Source organism: Pogoniulus pusillus, chromosome 33, assembly GCF_015220805.1.
Source record: "Pogoniulus pusillus isolate bPogPus1 chromosome 33, bPogPus1.pri, whole genome shotgun sequence".
Lineage (NCBI taxonomy): Eukaryota > Metazoa > Chordata > Aves > Piciformes > Lybiidae > Pogoniulus > Pogoniulus pusillus.
Window position 1 is genome coordinate 2,996,101 of NC_087296.1, and position 20,654 is coordinate 3,016,754.

Sequence of the window (20,654 nt, forward strand, 5' to 3'; positions counted from 1 at the left end):
TGGAGGTAATATCTTCTACATTGTTTTATGCTGAGTTTGCTTTGCAGCGAGATGTGTCCCAGGGACTGGGGCATAGCTTTGTATATTTAAATATGCATTATCCCTAGGCACAGATTTTGCCTGAGAAGCAGTTGCCTTAATGTGAAAGCTGAATAATCATGCAGCATAACCACTGAATTTGAAGGGCTGAACTGCAGTACTCAGTGCCTAACAGCTTGTGAGATACTTGTGTCTATTACTACTCCAGAGGTGCACAGACAAACAATCCTCCTTCTCCCTGGCTATGTTCAATGTAAAAGTTATCTCTACTAAGAAACATCATTCTCAGTAACCAAGCAAAAGCAGGAATAAATGGAGAGGAGGGTATGAAAACAGCAAGAGGTTTGCCTCCCCAGTGAATTGATAACAAACTGAAGATGAGCACTTAGATCATGCTGCTTCTTGCATATCAATAATCTCGAGCAGATGCACAGTGCTATTGTGGCAGCTTAGGCAGACGTATCTTGGGGAAACTGAAAGCATTTGCAGTTAGAAACCCCATACCACTGCACTGAATTCAGCATGCAGACCTTCATGTGTAAGTAATCATAAAGCCACGCTTAAGGCTGCTGTGTGCCGGATTCGACTTCAGCTTCTGAGCAATCCTAAGGACCTGAGCAAGTAAGGCCATGGCAGTGTCCTCTTCTTGAGGTGACCAGAATATGGTAAAAGTCAGAAATCCACATCTAAAAGGAGAGGTGGCAGGCTCTTTACCAAGCACAGAGAAAAAGGGCTCTTTGATGTGGCTCTAGTGGAGTATCAGCTTTGTCTCTAGCAAGACCTCTGCGCTTCAAACTTTGTGTATGAAAGGCTGTACTGTGAGGTGGAAGGGCTGATGCTGCTTTACTCTTCCTGTCCTCTCCACCCCCACCTGCCTTCTGCACCCCTCTGGTGATCTGTGTTTTGGCTGGCTTGAGTCTCAGACAGCTAGTCATCATCCCAAGGCATCACCTAAGAACCCTGGATAATCCCATTCCAGTGCATAAACCAGAGCAGCCCTAACAACAGTAAGCAATTGCAGAGCAGCTGCTCACTGCAGATGTACACCCACTGGAGGTGCCTGGGCAGGCAGAGGGACCTCAAATGCTGCAGCCCAGAGAGCATATCTCCAGTTGGTGCTTCCCAGCACGCAGAGCAAGTTTTGTACCCACAGCAATTCTTCTGCTGCATGCACACCTCTTCTCAGCGTTAGCATTACCTTTTGCTCCACAGCTACTCCTTGCCCTTTTTGTGCCTGGGGTAAGACCTGTGTGGTACATGGTCACTCTTTCATGCTTTTCTCGTCTGCAGTCCCTCTTTGCCCATCTGCTTTGTGACTGTGAAAGAGCTGGTTTTGGCATGCCTGGTCTGATGGCATAAGACAGGGCAGTGTCCCTCTCTCAGCTGTAATACTCTACAAATTAGAAAGTCAGAACTGCAAACTCAAGACACTTACGGTGGTCCAGATTTCCATCTCTGCCTGGCTGGGAGTAGAGCAACAGAGGTCACAGAATCAAGCAGGTTGGAAGAGACCTCCAAGCTCGGCCAGCCCAACCTGGCACCCAGCCCTATCCAGTCAACCAGACCATGGCACTAAGTGCCTTATCCAGGCTTTGCTTCAACATCTCCAGGGATGGCAACTCCTCCACCTCCCTGGGCAGCTAATTCCAATGCCAATCACTCTTTCTGGCAACAATTTCCTTCTAACATCCAACCTAGACCTCCTCTGGCATAACTTGAGACTGTGTCCCCTTGTTCTGTTGCTGGGTGCCTGTGAGAAACTGCCCTGTCATTTACTCAGCAGACAGAGAGGGAAGAGCAGTGGAAGAGGTGACCATCATGGTTCCCACGCTTGCAGGTGGACAGCAGGTGTGCTCCCAGTGACTGCTGCCACATAGCTGGGGCTGTGAGCTCTTACAGCCACCAGAATGAGGGAGTTCTGAAGGCAGTCTCTTGATTTGTGTCCCCCCTGTCCCCACCAAGGGCTGTGCCAAGGAAAAGAAGGCTGCTTGTCAGGCCTCAGGTGTCACTTGTCATCCAAACAGTTGGCTTTTCCCGAACATTCCTCGGGGAGCAGCATGTCATGGATGGCAAAGGAAGCTGTCCCCCTTTTAAAAAACAAACCAAACCCAAGCCCCAGCAGCCCAATTATCAATTGTCAAGGACTGCAAATTCTGTCAACCACAGAAGATTCATACCTCCTGGCAAATGAATCCTCTCTCTAACCTTTTACTTTTGGTGCTATGGTTTGATCTCTGCACAGTAAGAGTGTCAGCTGTCTGATATGTTCATATTGCAAATGGGTTTGCTCGGTCTTGGAGCTGCTGTGCAGGCAGCTTCGGATCACAGCTCACCTGAGGGACTGCTTCTCCAGGTATCATCCTGGGAATTGCTCCAGCATGCCTCACAAATCTGGCTTTTCTCTTACCCCAGTAAGGAACAAAGGAGGAGCTGACAGAAGCGGCTCAGTGATGTTAGCCACAAAGCAGTCGTGACCTTGTTTGTTTTCAGCTAGTTTTCGGAAGAAGAAAGCATTGACATTTCTTTCCCCTCCTTTTAGATTGATGGGTGGAAGCAGTCCTTGGGATTTGGCTATTTTCAAAACAAAATATTTGACCTGAAAGGTAATATTTATAGCAGGCAGCTAATAGAAAACACTCTTGCCCTCCCTCTGAGTCTCTTGTGTATGGGGGTGTGTGCGCTCCGAGTCCCTCCTGGGCCTGACCTCTGCTGCGCTCACTGCGGCTTCATTGCCTTCACCTTCTATTCCCTGCTGCTGATAAATGAATCCCTGGAAGCAGCAGGGCTCGGCATGCAGGGAGGCAGGGTGCAGGAAGTTCATGGCAGTCCTGTGCCATTCTGACCCTCTGAAATGTCCCCTCTTGCCGCAGTGATGGATGGCACAGGGCTTCTGCCTCAGCCACTTGTGAACTCTGAAGGTCAGCCGGGAGAGCTTATTCTCCCTTTAGGAAGGGACCCTGGAGGGATGTTGATCTAGTGACATCCAGCAAAGACTGACCCTGTCAGTCAGGGTGGTAATGTCGGAGCAGAGAGTGGTGTTAGTGTTGGGTCACTGGATGTAAAGCAGGAGGAAAGGATAGCTGGGCTCTGTAAAAGCCTTCCTCTAGGCCACTGACTGGATCCGGCAGGTGGGAAGGGGCTATTTTGGATGAGGTATCTGCCTGAAGGAGCAACTGCAGCAAGTGCTTTGCCTTGAAGTGAGGACTGGGTGAAGGCTTCTCATCTGCTCTCCCTTTTTGTCCTGGGGGGGGGGGGGGAACATCCATGGGGAAGTAGAGTCCCTGGGGAGCTTAAAAATGCCTGTGTAATCAGAAATAATGCCTGTAGGTTTTTAGGCTCCAATTCCCAGTGAAATTTGGATTTGAACAGATCTAATTTTGCCAGGTTTGGACCCCAGTCTATGTCAGCAAATCCATTGTCATTCAGTGAGGATTTGCTGTGATGGGAATAGCTCAGTGAGATTCAAGGTGGGCACAGAACTGGCAGCGAGGTGCCTACACCATGAAAATGAGTGCAGATGGGTGGAAGCAAACCAGATGCAAAAGCAGCATTTGGAGTAAGGTGAGAAGAACCCGGACTGAAAGAAATACAATTCTTGTCCTTCTCAGCCCACACCTGAGCTGCAGTGCTGGTGGGTCTACCATCGAGGCATTCACAGTGCCCATGGCTGTGGACTTGCCCTGCATTTGGAATCGCAACCTCCTTTGTCCAACCACGACTGCTGAACCAAACGGCAGCGGCTTCCCAACAGCCTGAAATCTGTCGACCCAGCGTGAAAATCCATCCTTCCCCCAACACCACAGAGTTCCAATGTTGGGTTCAGCCTTTTCAGGTTCAGAAATAGAGATCATACTCTAAGCAAGCTGGAATTTGAGTGAATTTCAGCAGAGTATTCATTGAAGCTCTCTTTAGACTGGGCCATGATGAGACTGTGTGGCAGAGCTACAGGCTGCGACCAACACTCAGCAGGAGGCTGTTTAGATTCAATACCCACGGTCTTGGAATGGTGGGAAAAGTTTCAGACAGAAGTTTTATTTACTGGATTTCTTTTTTTTTTATTATTGGACAGAGTTGTGGGCTTGAAGTAATATTTCAGGAATTCTGCTGGAGCAATAGTTTTTCCTCCTTGATTTTGTGTTCTTTTTGCATGGCAATGCTCTGGAATTCAGCTACTCTTACATATCATATCCTCTGACGACAGTTTGCCCCCTCCTTGCTCTGAGGCCATAATCATCCTTTTTCTTTCTTTCTTTCAGTCTTCTTTTTTGTTCTTTCTATTTTTTTTTTCAAGAGAAAAACAACACAAGAGGGAACTTTGAAGGGGAGGGGAGAGATCTGCACAATTTTCTCATGATTTTTTTCCTCCCCTTCCCCTCTTTCCTTTTCCATTTTTCATGGTGACCTTTCTCCTCACCTTTCTTTTCCCAGCGTCCTATCTAAAGGGTGGTCTTGCCCCTCCTTTCTCATCTACTCTTTTATTTTTGAGCATAAGAATGATGACTGATTGGTTTGTGTTGGTGTTTTGGTTTTTTTCTCCTCATCCTTTATCTGCTTGCCCACACCTGTTCCTTTCACTCTGCTTTCCTTCAAGTTTTAGCACATATTTTCTCGTGCTCTGCCTTTTGCTTTTCGCTTCCTGCCGAGTCCTCTGCTCTCCTCCTGTCCTCCTTTCTCTGAGCTGCCAGCCCTGGGCTTGCTTCCTGCTGCTCAACCCCAGAGAGGACTTTGCATCTGGGCTGGTTGTGGTGCCACGTTGGTGCCTTGCTGTTTCTCCCAGCACAGGCTACAGCCGATTTGAGCACTAATACGATTTGCATCGTTTTATTTTGGGGTCAGCCCTTTCAATAACTGGTGCATGTAGGAAGCCTTGCAATGACTGTGTGGCAGTGCCAGGCTTAGAAGTGAACCAAACAGGGTCCACTGACTTACTTTCAGAATGAGTGAGCAGTGCATAAAAATCACAGAGAGGAAAAACGATGCTCACGCAGTTAATGTCCCTGTAAACAGAATGAGTGATTCTGTAAACAAGTGTGGCAAGCACTTCCCTAAAATTAAGAAAAAACTCATGTTTCCTGTAATGCTGCTTCGTGTTTAGATGGAGCCTCTTGTCTATTTCTGGCTCCAGAGTGAGCAAGACAAAATACTGGAAATTATAGCTAGGCTGCTGAAAGTCTCCAGCCCTTCTCACTTAGGCATGTAAGTGAGATTTCCTGTTTCTCATTGTCAGCTGCCTACCATGGTAGAGCTATCCAAATTACTAATTTTATCTATGAGTTTGGTTTTTTTTTGGGGGGAGGGGGGTACTTTGTTTGTTTTGTGTTTGTTTGGGGGTTTTGTGTGTGAGTTTTGGTTGGGTTTTTTAAGGTGTCCCAGAGTTTTCCTGCAACTCCTTTTGCTAATTGATGTAGTTCTTCTGCCTCAGGTATTATTACTTTGTCTACAGTGGAACTTGGAGGTTCCTGATGAGACCATAACCTATCAAAACAGACAGTGGAGCTACACAGTCGTTGTCACACAGCACTGTGAAATAAATCACCAAGCACAAAGGGCCTTGGTCATAATGGGCTAAAAGCAGCTGCTCTCCAAAAGCCACAGGCATGGGCGTGCGCTGTGTGGCAGCGGCAAGCTGGTTGGAAGGCAGAGGTCTTGCAGGCACAAGAAGACAGTCAAATGGTGGAAGAAAACGACCAGGCCAGTACTTAGCAGAAGGGTAGGAAGGAGCTACAAAGACTGAAGTACTTTGTGTGTAGAGGCACAGCTTGAAAAGCTGATGTGAGCTCAGCATAAGCCCAGGTATGCTACTGGTTTGAGATCTGTAGAAGAGGAGGGAATGGTTAAGGACAAAGATGCATCAATACTCTAGGTAGAGCTGACGACCTGAGCAGAGATTCCTCCTGACACAAAAAAGAATACCTGGGAAGGTGCCAGGCTCCTGTTTACTGTGATAGCCTCTGAGCCTGAAGAACAACTCTGTGAACTGAACCCAGAGGTGCTCAGTGCCTTGTCCAACCTGACCTTGAATACCTCCAGGGATGGGGTTCTGAACCACCTCCCTGGGCAACCTGTTGCAGTATTCCAGCACCCTCATGGTACAGAACTTGTGCCTCTCCTCCAATCTCAATCTGCTCATAGAATCGATCATGGTTGGAAGGGACCACAAGGAGCAGCAAGTTCCAACCCCCCTGCCATGGCCAGGGACACCCTACCCTAGAGCAGGCTGCACATAGCCTCAGCCAGCCTGGCCTCAAACACCTCCTAGGATGAGGCCTCAACCACCTCCCTGAGCAACCCATTCTAGGCCCTCACCACCTTCATGGTGAAGAACTTGTTAACATCCAGGCTGAATCTATCCATTTCCAGCTTTGCTCCGTTCCCCCCAGTCCTGTCACTCCCTGAGAGCCTAAGAAGTCCCTCCCCAGCATTTTTGTAGCCCCCTTCAGATCCTGGAAGGCCACAAGGCCTCCTCCTCTCCAGCCTGCACAGCCCTGACTCTCTCAGCCTGCCCTCACGGCAGAGCAGCTCCAGGGCTCTGCTCACCCTCCTGGCCCTGCCCTGGGCACTCTCCTCTCTAATTCCAAGCCCTTGCCCCTCACTCTGTCCCCGCAGGCCTGCTGCAGGGTATTTCAAGCAGAAAGTGCTCTTCAGCCCTAAACCCTGAGCACTTACAGAATCACAGAATCAAGCAGGTTGGGAGAGAGCTCCAAGCTCATCCAGTCCAACCTAGCACCCAGCCCCACACAACCAACCAGACCATGGCACTAAGTGCCCCAGCCAGGCTTGGCTTCAACACCTCCGGGCACAGCCACTCCACCACCTCCCTGGGCAGCCCATTCCAATGCCAATCACTCTCTCTGACAACAAGTTCCTCCTCACATCCAGCCTTGACCTGCCCTGGCACAGCTTGAGGCTGCGTCCCCTCGTTCTGTTGCTGGGTGCAGCTCAGCCATGCTGTTGCTGCCCGCAGAGCGTTGTCCCTCCCGTGGCAAGGCTGCAGCTCTGCTGTTTGTGTCAGCTGGCTCCTAAGCAGGCGTAAAACCCCATACAGTTCTGACTCTTCCTCTCTACGTGGAAAGTACAGAACAATTTAAGAAGTGTGTTTCTCTTTCTTACTCAGGCAATGTTCCGAGTCAAGATTTCAGCAGAACTGCTTTTGTGATGCAGCAAAAAAAACACCAAACCCACACAGCTGTCCAAAGGCTCCACTGTTTGTGTTCTGTCTCTGGGCCTTTCTCCCTCGTCGGCCTTGCAAGCAGGCGTCGCCACTACTCAGACTGCCATCACAGAAGCATAGAATCAGGCAGGGTGGGAAGGGACCACAAGGAGCAGCCAGTTCCAACCCCCCTGCCGTGCCCAGGGACACCCTGCCCTAGAGCAGGCTGCACACAGCCTCAGCCAGCCTGGCCTGAAACACTTGGCGTGTCCAGAGAAGGGCGACGAGGCTGGGGAGAGGCCTTGAGCACAGCCCTACGAGGAGAGGCTGAGGGAGCTGGGATTGGTTAGCCTGGAGAAGAGGAGGCTCAGGGGAGACCTCATTGCTGTCTACAACTGCCTGAGGGGTGGTTGTGGCCAGGAGGAGGTTGCTCTCTTCTCTCAGGTGGCCAGCACCAGAACGAGAGGACACAGCCTCAGGCTGCACCAGGGGAGATTTAGGCTGGAGGTGAGGAGAAAGTTCTTCCCTGAGAGAGTCATTGGACACTGGAATGGGCTGCCCGGGGAGGTGGTGGAGTCGCCGTCCCTGGAGCTGTTCAAGGTAAGATTGGATTTGGCACTTGATGCCATGGTCTGGCCTTGAGCTCTGTGCTAAAGGGTTGGACTTGATGATCTATGAGGTCTCTTCCAATCCAGTACTGTGATACTGTGATACCTCCAGCCGTGGGGCCTCAAACACCTCCCTGAGCAACCCATTGCAGGCCCTCACCACCTTCATGGTGAAGAACTTGTTAACATCCAGGCTGAATCTCCCCATTTCCAGCTCTGCTCCATTCCCCCCAGTCTTATCACTCCCTGACAGCCTAAAAAGTCCCTCCTCTGACTATTGGGTTATTTATTTCTTCTTAAAATGTATTTATTTAATTTTTTTCTCCTCTCTGTGGCTGGGGCAAAAAGTACACACAGTACAAACTAGGCCTTTTCCCCCCTTTTTTTTCTCTTTCTATTTTTCTTTTTTTTTTCTTCTTTTCTTTTTCTCTTTTATTTTTTTCCCTTTTCTTTTTTTCTTATTTCTTTTTCCTTTTCCTTTTTCATATTTTCCTTTTTCTTTTTGCTTCTTTTTTTTCTCCTCTCTTTTCTCTTCTTTTTCTCTTTTCCCTTTTCTCTCTTACCTCTTTTTTCTCTCTTTTCTCTCTCTTTTCTCTTTTGTCTCTTCTCTTTTTTCTCTTTTCTTTTTTCTCTCTTTCCACTCTTCTCTCTTTTCTCTTCCCTTTTCTCTCTACTCTCGTCTCTCTTTTCTGTCTTTTCTTTTTACTCTTTTTTCTCTTTTTTCTCTTCTCTCTTTTCTCTCTTCTCTCTTTTCCCTTCTGTCTCTTTTCTCTCTTTTCTCCCTTTTCTCTTTTCTCTTTGCTCTTCTCTTTTCTGTCTTCTCTCTTTTCTCTCTTCCCTTTTCTCTCTACTCTCTTCTCTCCTTTCTCTCTTACCTCTTTTTTCTCTTTTCTCTCTTTTCTTTTTTCTTTTTTTTTCTTTTTTCTCTTTTTTTCTCTTTTTTCTCTTTTTTCTCTTTTTTCTCTTTTTTCTCTTTTTTCTCTTTTTTCTCTTTTTTCTCTTTTTTCTCTTTTTTCTCTTCTCTCTTTTCTCTATTTTCTCTCTGCTCTCTTCTGTTTTCTCTCTTTTCTCCCTTTTTTCTCTTTGCTCTTCTTTTTTCTGTCTTTTCTCTTTTCCCTTTTCTCTTTTCTCTCTTCTCTCTTTTTCTTTTCTCTTCTCTCTTTTTCTTTTCTCTTCTCTCTTTTTCTTTTCTCTTCTCTCTTTTTCTTTTCTCTTCTCTCTTTTTCTTTTCTCTTCTCTCTTTTTCTTTTCTCTTCTCTCTTTTTCTTTTCTCTTCTCTCTTTTTCTTTTCTCTTCTCTCTTTTCCTTTCTCTCTTCTCTCTTCTCTTTTCTCTTATCTCTCTTATCTCTTTTTTCTCTTTTATCTCTCTATTCTCTTTCTTAATTTTCTTTTTTATTTTCTTTTTTTCCCCTTTTTTTCCCTCTTTTTCCCCCCTTTTTTAAACAAAAGACTTCTCTTTGGAATAGCAGTATTTTATTCCTGACAAAAGCAGGGAAAACACACAAGTGCAGGCACTAAATCAAGGAGTCAAACGTGTGTAATCCGATGCCAAGTGTAAACATGCAGGGACTTTGCAGGGCCTTGCCCTGGACACTCTGATTTTCTTTCATTTGGCAAAGTGCTGTTGAGTTTTCACAGTAGTGCTTGCGAGGGGCAGTTAAAAAAATCACAGAGTGCATAGGAGCAGGTCTGTGCCACAGCTCAGGTCGAATTAAGACCCTCTTAATTTTTGGATGGAAACAGGGATTTGCTGCTGGTAGGAATTTGGTAGATGCAGCTTTTTGGCAGCAAGCTTCTTAAGGGAATACTGTAAAAATGCTGCTAAAGAGTCAAAATATAGCTCCTTGCATACCAACAAACCTGTTTGATTTGAAGGGAGGTTAAGCACCTAACTACCTCAGGATATTGGCCCTAAAGACCACCTGGAATACTCTTCCAGAGCCTGAATACTTTCCTGTGGTCACTGCAGGATGTTAGCAGCTTGCTAAATAAGGATGCTGCCTTGTCTGCAGTGCTGTGCTGCTGTAACAAATCGTGTTCTAATTCCACCTGTGCAGAGGTACTGCTGTAAAACCTGCACCTCTTCAGGCTGCTTAACGTTTGTACTGAAGGGTTCAAGCTGTGTTAATTAGATCACAGGATGTGAGGGGTTGGAAAGGACCCAAAGAGATCATTGAGTCCAACCCCTCTGCCAGATCAGGACAATACAATCTAGCTCAGGTCACAGAGGAAAGCATCCAAACAGGCCTGGAAAGCCTCCAGCGCCTCTCGTGTGAGCACAGGCTGAAAGAGTTGGGGTTGTTCAGTTTGGAGAGGAGAAGGCTCCCAGGAGACCTTATTGTAGCCTTCCACTATCTGAAGGAAGCTACAAGAAAGCTGGTGAGGGACTTTTTTAGATGTCAGGGAGTGATAGGACTGAGGGGAGTGGATCCAAGCCAGAGGAAGGGAGATTTAGATTAGACACTGGGAAGAAGTTCTTCACCATGACATCCATAAGCCCTCTGGTATTGAATGTGGGTTGGGTAGATCTCACAGGTCTGCCAAGGAGGTTTTTTTTTCATGTGATTTTAATGTTAAAGTATTTCTGTAGCTGGGTATTTATTTCAAACGTGCCACAGGCATTTCTAAGCACTAAAAATATATATAAATATATCTGTTAGTGAGCAGGAGGTTCAGCAGTGAGTGAAGCTTCTTCAGACTTTCCTCTTATTACACCCCATGAAGGTGAGAAAGGCTGTTGCATTTTTGCCTGCTCATGCTTTAGAGCTGTCACCAGATTCCTTTGGATACTGTTGAGGGGAAGGCTTTTATGTTTAAGATGAAGACAGTCAGAGGCTGGTGATGGTCCCCAGTCCTAGTAAAGGAGCAGGCACTGATCAAAATGCAATGTTGAGAGTTTTTCTGTGCTTGCTGAGAACCAGCCTGCCCCACAGTAGGTGCTCTGAGCCGCCTCTGGTGTCCCAGCATGCAGCAAAAGTGGAAGGCCAGGGAGATGGTTGTAGTGGTTTGGGACTTAACCCATCTTCCCCACACAAATTCACCAGACTAGACTCAGTCAGCTGGAAGTTGTGGAAGCTACATTTACAGCTTAGTACAATTTACAAGCATTTATATACAATATATTACAAATATTTACAGCTATATGCAAGCTAAAACTAATACAGAAATACAAACTACCTCCCAGCAGCCCAAGAGGGGGCTCCCGACCAACCTCCCTCCTTCTTTCCACCCTTTCTGCCCTCTCCTCTATCTCAGGATCCCCTCTTACATGCAGGGTGAGCTGGAAAGGTCATCAAGAGGTATTAGAAGCAGAATGAACAGTTGGGAATATGCAGGTTCAGGCAGAAGAGTTAATATGGTGACAGCCAGGCAGAGACTCACTCACCTTTGTGTCCTTGCTTTGATATGTCTAAGCAAAACCTATCAGTGAAATAGACATCACTATTGTTTCCTTTTCACAGCCAACAATCTAATTTCTCTCATTAAAATACTCCAATTAGCCTCAAACCTCCCTCTTCTTCCTCACTTGCTGGTGACTGAGGGCAGGTTCAGCCTACCAGGTGAGCTCGAGCAGCTGTAGGACCTGTCAAACTCAAGCCACTTGTTACTTCTGGAAAACTGGCAGAGTGGGAGACTGTAGGCTCTGGAGAAGAGGTCTGCCCAAGGAGCTCTGCAAGTAGTTCAGGATGGCCATGCAAAGCCAGTGCTCCAAATGCTGGGTGCACAGGGCTGCAGGCAGAAAGGACAGCAGGATGCTGGGTTCACCCCACCTGGGAGACACTCCATGGCAGGCACACTGCCACCTGCTCCACTCCAGACACACCAAACAAATGTAGCACTGGCCAAGTCACAGAATAACAGAATCATAGAATCAAGCAGGTTGGAAGAGACCCCCAAGCTCATCCAGTCCAACCTAGCACCCAGCCCTAGACAATCAACCAGACCATGGCACTAAGTGCCCCAGCCAGGCATGGCTTCAACACCTCCAGGGACAGCCACTCCACCACCTCCCTGGGCAGCCCATTCCAATGCCAATCACTCTCTCTGCCAACAACTTCCTCCTAACATCCAGCCTAGACCTTCCCTGGCACAGCTTGAGACTGTGTCCCCTTCTTCTGTTGCTGCTTGCCTGGCAGAAGAGCCCAACCCCACCTGGCTACAGCCTCCCTTCAGGGAGCTGTAGAGAGCAACGAGGTCTGCCCTGAACAGGCTGCACACCCCCAGCTCCCTCAGCCTCTCCTCACAGGGCTGTGCTCCAGGCCCCTCCCCAGCCTTGCTGCCCTTCTCCAAACACCTTCCAGCTCCTCAACATCTCTCTTGAACTGAGGAGCCCAGAACTGGACACAGCACTTGAGCTGTGGCCTGAGCAGTGCTGAGCACAGGGGCAGAAGAACCTCCCTTGTCCTGCCGGACACACTGCTCCTGAGCCAGCCCAGGGCTCTCCTGCCCCCTTGGACCACAAAGATCATCTAGTTCCAGTCCCTGACCATAGCCAGGAACACCTCCCACTAGAACAGGTCACTCTGGTCCCCAGCACTAAAATGTCTAAGGTGGGCAGTTTGACCAATTCCCTCCTCATAAGCACCCCTGGGCACAACTGCTTCAGAAGCTGTGGTTGCTGCTTGGAAAGGGCTGCCTGGTGATGGTGTGGTGTGCTTGTGCCTGCAGACCTGAGGGAGACTTCTGAAGAAGGCTCTAGAAAACCCTAGATGGATTCATATGGGACTCTTTCCATCCCCTCCTCCTTCAAGCTTTATCCTCCTTCAAGCTTTATCCATGTAAAAAAAATACCCAAACCAGAGAACTGGCTCCTGAAAGTCACTTGGATGCATCTAAAGTCTTGGAAGTGTCACGTAGCCCTTGGAAGAATCCCAAATAAACCCTGGCTTATTTGGGAAAGTTGCTCCTTGAAAGGAATGGACAAACACTGGTCTTGAGCCAAAGCTGTGAAGGCAACAGGGAAGACTCTCAGTGCAGAGGGCTTTGGGTCTGGCCCCTTGGTGGCTATGACCAAAGCTGATGAGTCTGGTACAATAAATCATAGAATCATAGAATCAGGCAGGGTTGGAAGGGACCACAAGGAGCGGCCAGTTCCAGCCCCCCTGCCATGGCCAGGGACACCCTACCCTAGAGCAGGCTGCCCACAGCCTCAGCCAGGCTGGCCTGAAACACCTCCAGGGACAGAGCCTCAAGCACCTCCCTGCGCCTCCAGCCTGTCTGCTGCGCTGCACAGCTTGGTGTGGGCAGCAAACTTGCTGAGGCTCAGTGCCACCTCTGTGAGATTCCTGCTGTGCAGGCGCCTGCAAAGTTCTGGTGAGAGAAGGTGAAGGAGGCCTCCTTCTCTTCTCCAAACTCTTTGAAAGTGGAATTTATGGACTGTTTTATTATTCTCCTCTGAACGCAGTACCTTTTCCCCTCTCTTTGGACAAAGGGGGGAGATAAATGCAGCCGTTTAGAATGAAAGGTGAATTAGCTGCGCCGGGGGCTTCTAGTGCTTTCCGCTCGCCTTTTGCTTTGTTTCCCTTAAGTGCTGGGTTTGTTGGATTATCTGAAGCCCTGGGTCATCCCAGGTAGTTTGAATACCCGCAACACAGAAGAAGAGACAGAGAGCGGCGGGGACTGAAAGAGCAACTCAAAGTTCGTCCTAATTTATGTGTCGCGTATTGAGCGCTTGTGCGGAATGGGAGCTTGAAACTGCTTCTTTGTTGGTACCAAAAGCCTTGAGCTCAGCTTTTTTAGCGTTTGGCTTTGGGTTGTGGTCATTAACCTGAGAACGGTGGACACAGAGGGCATTTGCTTCGTCAGAAAACCTCTGCCTTTATCGGGAGAGGGCTGCTGAATACAACTTAGAGTAAGGCATTGGTCTAGAGGTTGGAGAAAGGAGTTTGTTTGGAGTGTTTTTTACCTGCAGAAAAGCCCAAGGAAGAGGGAGAATTAAACAGTGCAGGGAACGAGGTCTTTAGGTTATCACTTGTGGTGTGACCAAACCTCAGCTTCCAAGTCAGGTTCTAAGATCATGAAGCTGGCTTAAAAATCACGGGTTTTGAAAGCAGTCTTTTGAGTTCTTCAATTAGCCTTCTGAATTTGGCTAGTTTGGAACTAGAAAACTAGTTTTCTGGTTTGGCTAGTCTGAACTAGACAACTAGTTCAGTTTCAGGCTGGTTTTGTCATCAAGAAGGCTAGATGCTTAATTTCTTTCTCTCATGAAGGTTGATTCCCACACAATTACTTCTTTTCTAATGCAAGGATTTAAACAAAGTCTCTGCTGTAGAACTCAACAGTGGAATTCTTAAGAGCTCTCAGCACTGGCTTTGCATAAAGTGCAAGCTGATGGTAGATAAGCAGGGTCTCCAAACTAACCCTAGTACATGTATTCTGCTCCTCTCCTCATCTGACAGATACCATGTTAACATCCTTAAATATTGTGTTCATAAGCTCTGAAGGACCTGCTCCCCTTAGCTGTACAGAAGAGACTTTGCTGTGCCTGCAGTGACAGAGGTTCTGCATCTCCCAGGCCAGGCTGGCAGCTCCAGCTGTGTCCTCTCCATTGCACTGAGGGAGGAGAAAGCATGAGGCCAAAGAGTGCAAAGTGGGCTCTGTCTCTCTGATTAGCAGCAATTAGTTGCCTTTTCCCAGAAGCCATGCAGAGGGTGGAGGGGTGCCAGTAATAATATGCTTTCCTATTGACAAGTCTGGAAATTGCATGAAGATGGAAATTTCTCAGGTAATTGTGCAGCTGAGGAACTGGTGCACTGGCAGAGAAGCAGCACAGGATGCTCCTAGTGGGTTTCATGACCCTCCTGCTGGGGTTAGAAGTGTGGCTGTGCGGTGATGTGAGGGAATCAAGTTCCACTCTTCACCCAGGGCAGAGAGCAACGTTCTGGGAGCAGGATTTACAAATCAGCTTTGCATATAAGCTTACAGGTTTATATCTTGGTCCAAACTTTGTGTGCTAGCAGGATCTCACAAGTGGGCTCTGCTTGCTCTTTCTGGAGAAGGTAAGAAGACAGAAGACAAAAGGTGATCACAGGCTCACAGGATGTCAGGGATTAGAAGAGACCCAAAGAGATCATCCAGTCCAACCCTCCTGCCAGAGCAGGACTGTACAGTCTAGCTCAGCTCACACAGGAACACATCCAGACAGGCCTTGAAATGCTCCAGAGTAGGAGGCTCCACAACCTCTCCGTTCCAGTTCTCTGAGACACTTACAGGAAAGAAGTTCCCCCTTGTGTTGAGCTGGAACCTCCTGTGCTGCTGCTTCCATCCATTGCTCCTTGTCCTATCACAGGGAGCAGTGAGCAGAGCCCCCCCCCCGACCCCCAGCCCTCAGATAGTTATAAACATTTATTAGATCTGCTCTCAGTCTTCTCTTCTCCAGACTAAGCAGCCCCAGGTCCCTCAGCCTCTCCTCATCAGGCAGTGGTCCAGTTCCTTCATCATCCTCATAGCCCTCTGCTGGACCCTTTCTAGCAGATCCCTGCCCCTCTTAAACTGGAGAGCCCAAAACTGAAGGCAGTATTCCAGATGAGGTCTTACCAGGGCAGAGTAGAGAGGGAAGAGAACCTCCCTGGATCTGCTAAACACTGCTTAATGCACCCCAGGATCCCATTAGCCCTCTTGCCCGCAAGGGCACATTACAGTCCCATAGAGGTTATCCACCAGCACTCCCAGGTCTCTCTCCACAGGGCTGCTCTCCAGCACATCACCTCCCAGTCTGATCCATGTTTCTGCCTTTAAGTTTTAAAGAGGTGCCCATTTCAAGCAGGAGAGAGTTACAGCTGGGGCTGGGGCACCAGCAGTGAAGTCTGATGATCCACAGAGGTGATCTGAATGGCTGGGCCGTGCCTTCTCCTGTCCATCAGCTTTGTGGCTGGAGCGCTGTGCAGAGGGGACATGCTCAGTCCTGAGCTTGCTCAGCTCTTTTTTCTGAGTGCATGAGATTGAGTGAACAAGGACAGGCTGAAGCAGTGAGATGGGAACTGACATGTGGGTGGTAATAGGCTTCTTAGTCCCCTTTGACCAAGAAAATTAATTCTTGGCCCCATTTGTGCGAGCTACTGCCCTTGGTTTGGAGAAATGGTTGAGCCAGCTCGCATTGGTTGGGTTTGGGTTTGGTTTTCTTTGGAAGGGGGATGTTTACACTTTTGAGGTCTTTTTAATGCTGAATGTCTGGAGTCTACAGGCTGTCACATACAGAATTTGATGTGGTTTCTTTAGCATTCTGCCTTCCTGCAAATACAGGCTGAGTTGCTTTCCAGCTTTGGAGCAGCAGTGTCTCGTGTAGCTGTGTAGATGTGGTCACTCGCAGTAGATATGGGACTAGGGGAGACCTGAGAAGGATATGTAGAGAGTCAAAGTGAATCTCAGAGGAGATAAGTGGTGAAAATGGGTAAACAACAACAAAAAAAAACCCAACCCCTCCACTTCTGTGGGAAAGCATGGAGGAGCAAAACCACAGACGGGAGAGGAAACAGCCAAATCCAAACAATGGATTGCAGCAGCAAGCTGCAGGCAGTGTGGCTCTGGAGAGCAGAGTTCACAACAGGCATGCACCGCTGCTGAGGATCGGCTGTGCGAGCGCTACCTTGGTGCTTCCCCATCCCCAGTGCCTCCGTGGAGAGCTCAGCCTCTCCTGCCCACCTTATTTGCTCAGTAGTGGACTTCATAGGAGCGATGCAGTTCTCATTAAACTGATTTACTGGGCTCGCTGGCTCTGCTCAGCTTCAGTTTATTCCTACTTTGTTTAACATTCGGGAAGTGCCTGGGGGAGGGGACAGGACACTAATGGCCGTTCTCGTGCAAGTGGAGTGGTAGCTGATTTATTGCAAAGGTTATAAAGGAGAAGTATTAAGTGTGCTCCGTTCTGCTTGGCAAAGCCATCCTGCACAATGTCCAGCGGGCCCCTGAGAGCGCTGCTTTGTGCGGGAGAGAAAGCAAAGCAGGAGGGGTGTGCGTGTGTGTCTGTGTGCAGAGGGAGGGGGAACGCTCCTCCAAAGATGTGCTCCTCTTCTTTTGAGCATTAATTAAGCCTGTAAATCACAGGCAACATGAAACAACTGTACGGGGTGGAACCTGGACAGTTCTGGAGCTCTGCTGTGCTTGCGCGATCAGTTCGAATACCTCCACTGAAACGCTAATGGGAGAGCAGACTTCAAAGGGAAGTTTTGGCACGAAGAAGAGGTCTGCAGGACCATTACATGGATAAAGCTGTAAAGTAGACTCCTCTGTGCAAGCTGGGAGGGGAGCTGGGAGGGGAGTTGGAAAGGTTTATAGGAACTCAAGCTTCTTTTCCTTTCGTGCAGTCAGTCCAGCGTTAACTCGGTCTCATCTTGAAAGGAGCTGGGGGGGGTTGTGTGTTTGTGCTGCGGATAGAAGCAGGGAGAGGAGGCTGACAGCCACAAAAAATTGCACTTGGGTAATGAAAAGCTCAGTTAATAGTCTTTAAAATTAATTTCCCTTCTCTAATAAATAGTTGAGGGAGCTGTTTTTGTCACATCATAAGTGATGGTGGGTCACATTCCCAGGCATGAAGAGTTTAAAGCCTACAATTTGTTGTTATCTTCAGCAGAACATCAGTCAGAGAAGTTCACACAGTAATTCCTGCACAGGTCTCAAGTCCTAACTGAATGGCCTAAAAGTTGTTTTCAGGAAGCCATCTAATCTTGATTGAAAGGCATTAAGTGACACAGAAACTCAGCCCTCCCATGTCAGGTTGTTCACTTTGTTATTAGTTATTTTAAGTAAGCTTAGTCTTTAAACTGCCTCCTTAGTTCTCCATAACTTCATCCAGCTTCATTTTCTTGTTAATGTGGCTGTACTGGGCTGTAGTGAAGCTGCTCTGATGTAGTTCATAGAATGGATTAGGTTGGAAAGGACCTTAGAGATCATCTACTCCAAGCTCCCTGCCACGGACAGGGACACCTCTCAACTAGACTTGGCTGCTCAAGGCCTCATCCAACCTGGCCTTGAACATCCTCAGGGAGGAGGCATCCAAAGCCTCCCTGGGCAACCTATTCCAGCTTCTCATCAATCAATACACCCAGGTCTCTTTCTTCAGAGCTACTCTCAACCCACTCTTCCCCTTCCTCACCTCATCCTTTCCCCTCCTTTCCCCTTCTTTCCTCTCCTTTCTCCTTCTTTCCTCTCCTTTCTCCTTCTTTCCTCTCCTTGCTCCTCCTTTCCCCTCCTTTCTCCTCCTTCCCCCCTTCCCCCCTGTTTGCTAAGAAGTGTTGAACCAGAGCCTAGTCCTATGTTCAAAAAGGCTTACAGTGTATGTCATGCTTGTGCTTGCATGTCCAGATGAAAAGAGCTGCAAGGTGCACATCTTGAACTGTTATCTGTGCTGAGAAAAAAGAAAAGGCTTGTCCCAAAGACTGAGATAACAGTGAACACCTCTGTTACTCCCCTGCCAAAAAAAGGAAGCACAGCATAGATGAACACTGCATTAATGATTATTTTTGAGAAGATTTCAGTGTTCCTACACAAAAGAGGTTACAAAAGACACATTCTCAGCTTGCCTAACTCTCTGCATCACTACTGATTTCCATGGACCTAACCCAGTGTTGCTTATACCCAGCCAGAGTTTGCTGGCTGCACTCAGCTGCTAAGGATATTCTGATACATAGAATTACAGAATCAACCAGGTTGGAAGAGACCTCCAAGCTCACCCAGTCCAACCTAGCACCCAGCTCTAGACAATCAATCAGACCATGGCACTAAGTGCCCCAGCCAGGCTTGGCTTCAACACCTTTAGGCACAGCCACTCCACCACCTCCCTGGGCAGCCCATTCCAATGCCAATCACTCTCTCTGTCAACAACTTCCTCCTAACATCCAGCCTAGAACTCCCCTGCCACAGCTTGAGACTGTGTCCCCTTCTTCTGTTGCTGCTTGCCTGGCAGCAGAGCCCAACCCCACCTGGCTACAGCCTCCCTTCGAGTAGCTGCAGACAGCAATGAGCTCTGCCCTGGGCCTCCTCTTCTGCAGGCAGCACACCCCCAGCTCCCTCAGCCCCTCCTCATGTACTCCAGGCCCCTCCCCAGCCTTGCTGCCCTTCTCTGGATGTGTTCCAGTACCTCAACATCTCTCTTGAACTGAGGAGGTCAGAACTGGACACAACACTCAAGATGTAGCCTGAGCAGTGCTGAGCACAGGGGCAGAATAACCTCCCTTGTGCTGCTGGCCACACTGCTCCTGAGCCAGCCCAGGATGCCATTGGCTCTCTTGGCCACCTGGGCACTCTGCTGGCTCATTTTCAGCTCCTATCTACCAGCACCCCCAGGTCCCTTTCTGAGTGGCTGCTCTCAGCCATTCTGTCCCCAGTCTGTATTGCTGCTTGGGGTTGTTGTTGCCAAAGTGTAGAACTCTGCACTTGGCCTTGTTCAATCTCATCCCATTGGCCTCTGCCCACCCATCCAGCCTGGCAAAAAAATCATGCTTTCATACTCAGTTGTCTTCTGGCAGTGCTGTGGCCAGTTTAGGTTGGCCTTGGCTAAATATGTGGTCACAGGAAAAACATGCACGAAAACATCTGACCTCAGATGATTGGCAGATGCAAAGAATCTGTCCCAGGCTCTTTGAAACAAGCATGCTATAGCCTTGGTTCCCCAGCTGCCCTGGTGGGTGTTCAGATTCCTCTCCACTGTTGGATCAGCCTTGGATACTTCTCCATAGCTCAGGGACTTGTGTCAATTCACAGGTCCTTGATATGCACAGGAAGCAGGCAGGCATTGCTGAGTGAGAAGTGATAAAGGCAAGCAAGAGCCAAGGAAAGTGCTGAGCTGTGCATGTCTTGTGGACTTTGGATCAAGATCCAGTGTGTTCCTGGGAAATACACTCCATGCAAATGAAGCCAAGTGTAAAATGCTGTCTGCTGCTCTGTAAGTGAACAGGCTTCCTGCCCGTGCCAGCTCAGGCTGTGACAGCAGCACAGCTGAGCCAGTGCTCTTTGGCAGCAGCCCTTAGCAGTGTGGGTGCTGTTCCACAGTGATCTTTTCCTGGCTGCACACGCAGGAAAGCAGGCTTTAAGTCTCATCTCATAGCAGGCATATTGACTTGGAAGAGACAGACCATCCAAATGGAATGTTGTCTGTCTCCAGTCAGCAGAATGTTGACTTTGTCCAGTTCTGCTCCCTCCCCCTCAGTTTGAGAGGGACATAGAACTGCTTGAGAGAGTCCAGCACAGAGCCACAAAGATGATGAAGGGAATGGAACATCTCTGTTAGGAGGAGAGCCTGAGGGAGCTGGGGCTGTGCTGCTGAGAGGAAACTGAGAGGTGACCTCATCAGTGGTCATAAAGATGTGCAGGTGAGTGCCAGGAGGCTGCAGCCAGGCTCTGCTGGGTGATGCCCAGTGACAGCATAAGGAGCAATGGGTGGAAGCTGAGGCATAGGAAGTTTCATTTAAACATGAGGAGGAATTGTTTTCCTGTGAGGGTGACAGAGCCCTGGAACAGGCTGCCCAGGGGGGTTGTGGAATCTCCCTCTCTGGAGATACTCAGAACTCACTTGGACATGTTCCTGAGTGATCTGCTCTAGGTGATCCTCCTCTGGCAGGGAGTTTGGACTGGATGAGCTTTGGAGGTCCCTTCCAGCCCCTGGCATTCTGTGATTCTGTGATTCTCTGCCTCTCCAGTGTGTTTCTGGGGGATTTTTGACCCAGCTTCATGTGCCTGAATTTGAGTCTGTTCTCTCAGAGCTCCCCTTACCAGCTGTGGAGAAAAGCAGCCAAAGTTTACAACACATTTATCAATCTCTTTCAGACATCTGCAAGGAAGAGGTTTACATATAATCAGATAAAACCAACACTTAGCACCAGACTTTAAAACGTGTTAAGATGTCCAGTGGTGCAGACAGGCA

General features: G+C 48.5%; 1 protein-coding gene across 4 annotated transcripts in view; it reads left to right on the forward strand.

Moving 5' to 3' along the window:
- Positions 1-20,654, forward strand: part of PRDM1 (PR/SET domain 1) — a 106,232-nt gene that overhangs the window by 18,090 nt on the left and 67,488 nt on the right. The window contains exons 4-5 of one of the 4 annotated variants that reach the window (XR_010308182.1): positions 2,579-2,642; positions 3,648-3,929. The exons of 1 other annotated variant lie outside the window; for it this stretch is intronic. The gene's annotated coding sequence lies outside the window, so the exon portion shown is untranslated. Of the gene's footprint in view, positions 1-2,578; positions 2,643-3,647; positions 3,930-19,495; positions 19,648-20,654 lie in introns of those variants that run through there. 2 more of the 4 variants (XR_010308185.1, XR_010308184.1) reach the window with 2 other exon arrangements.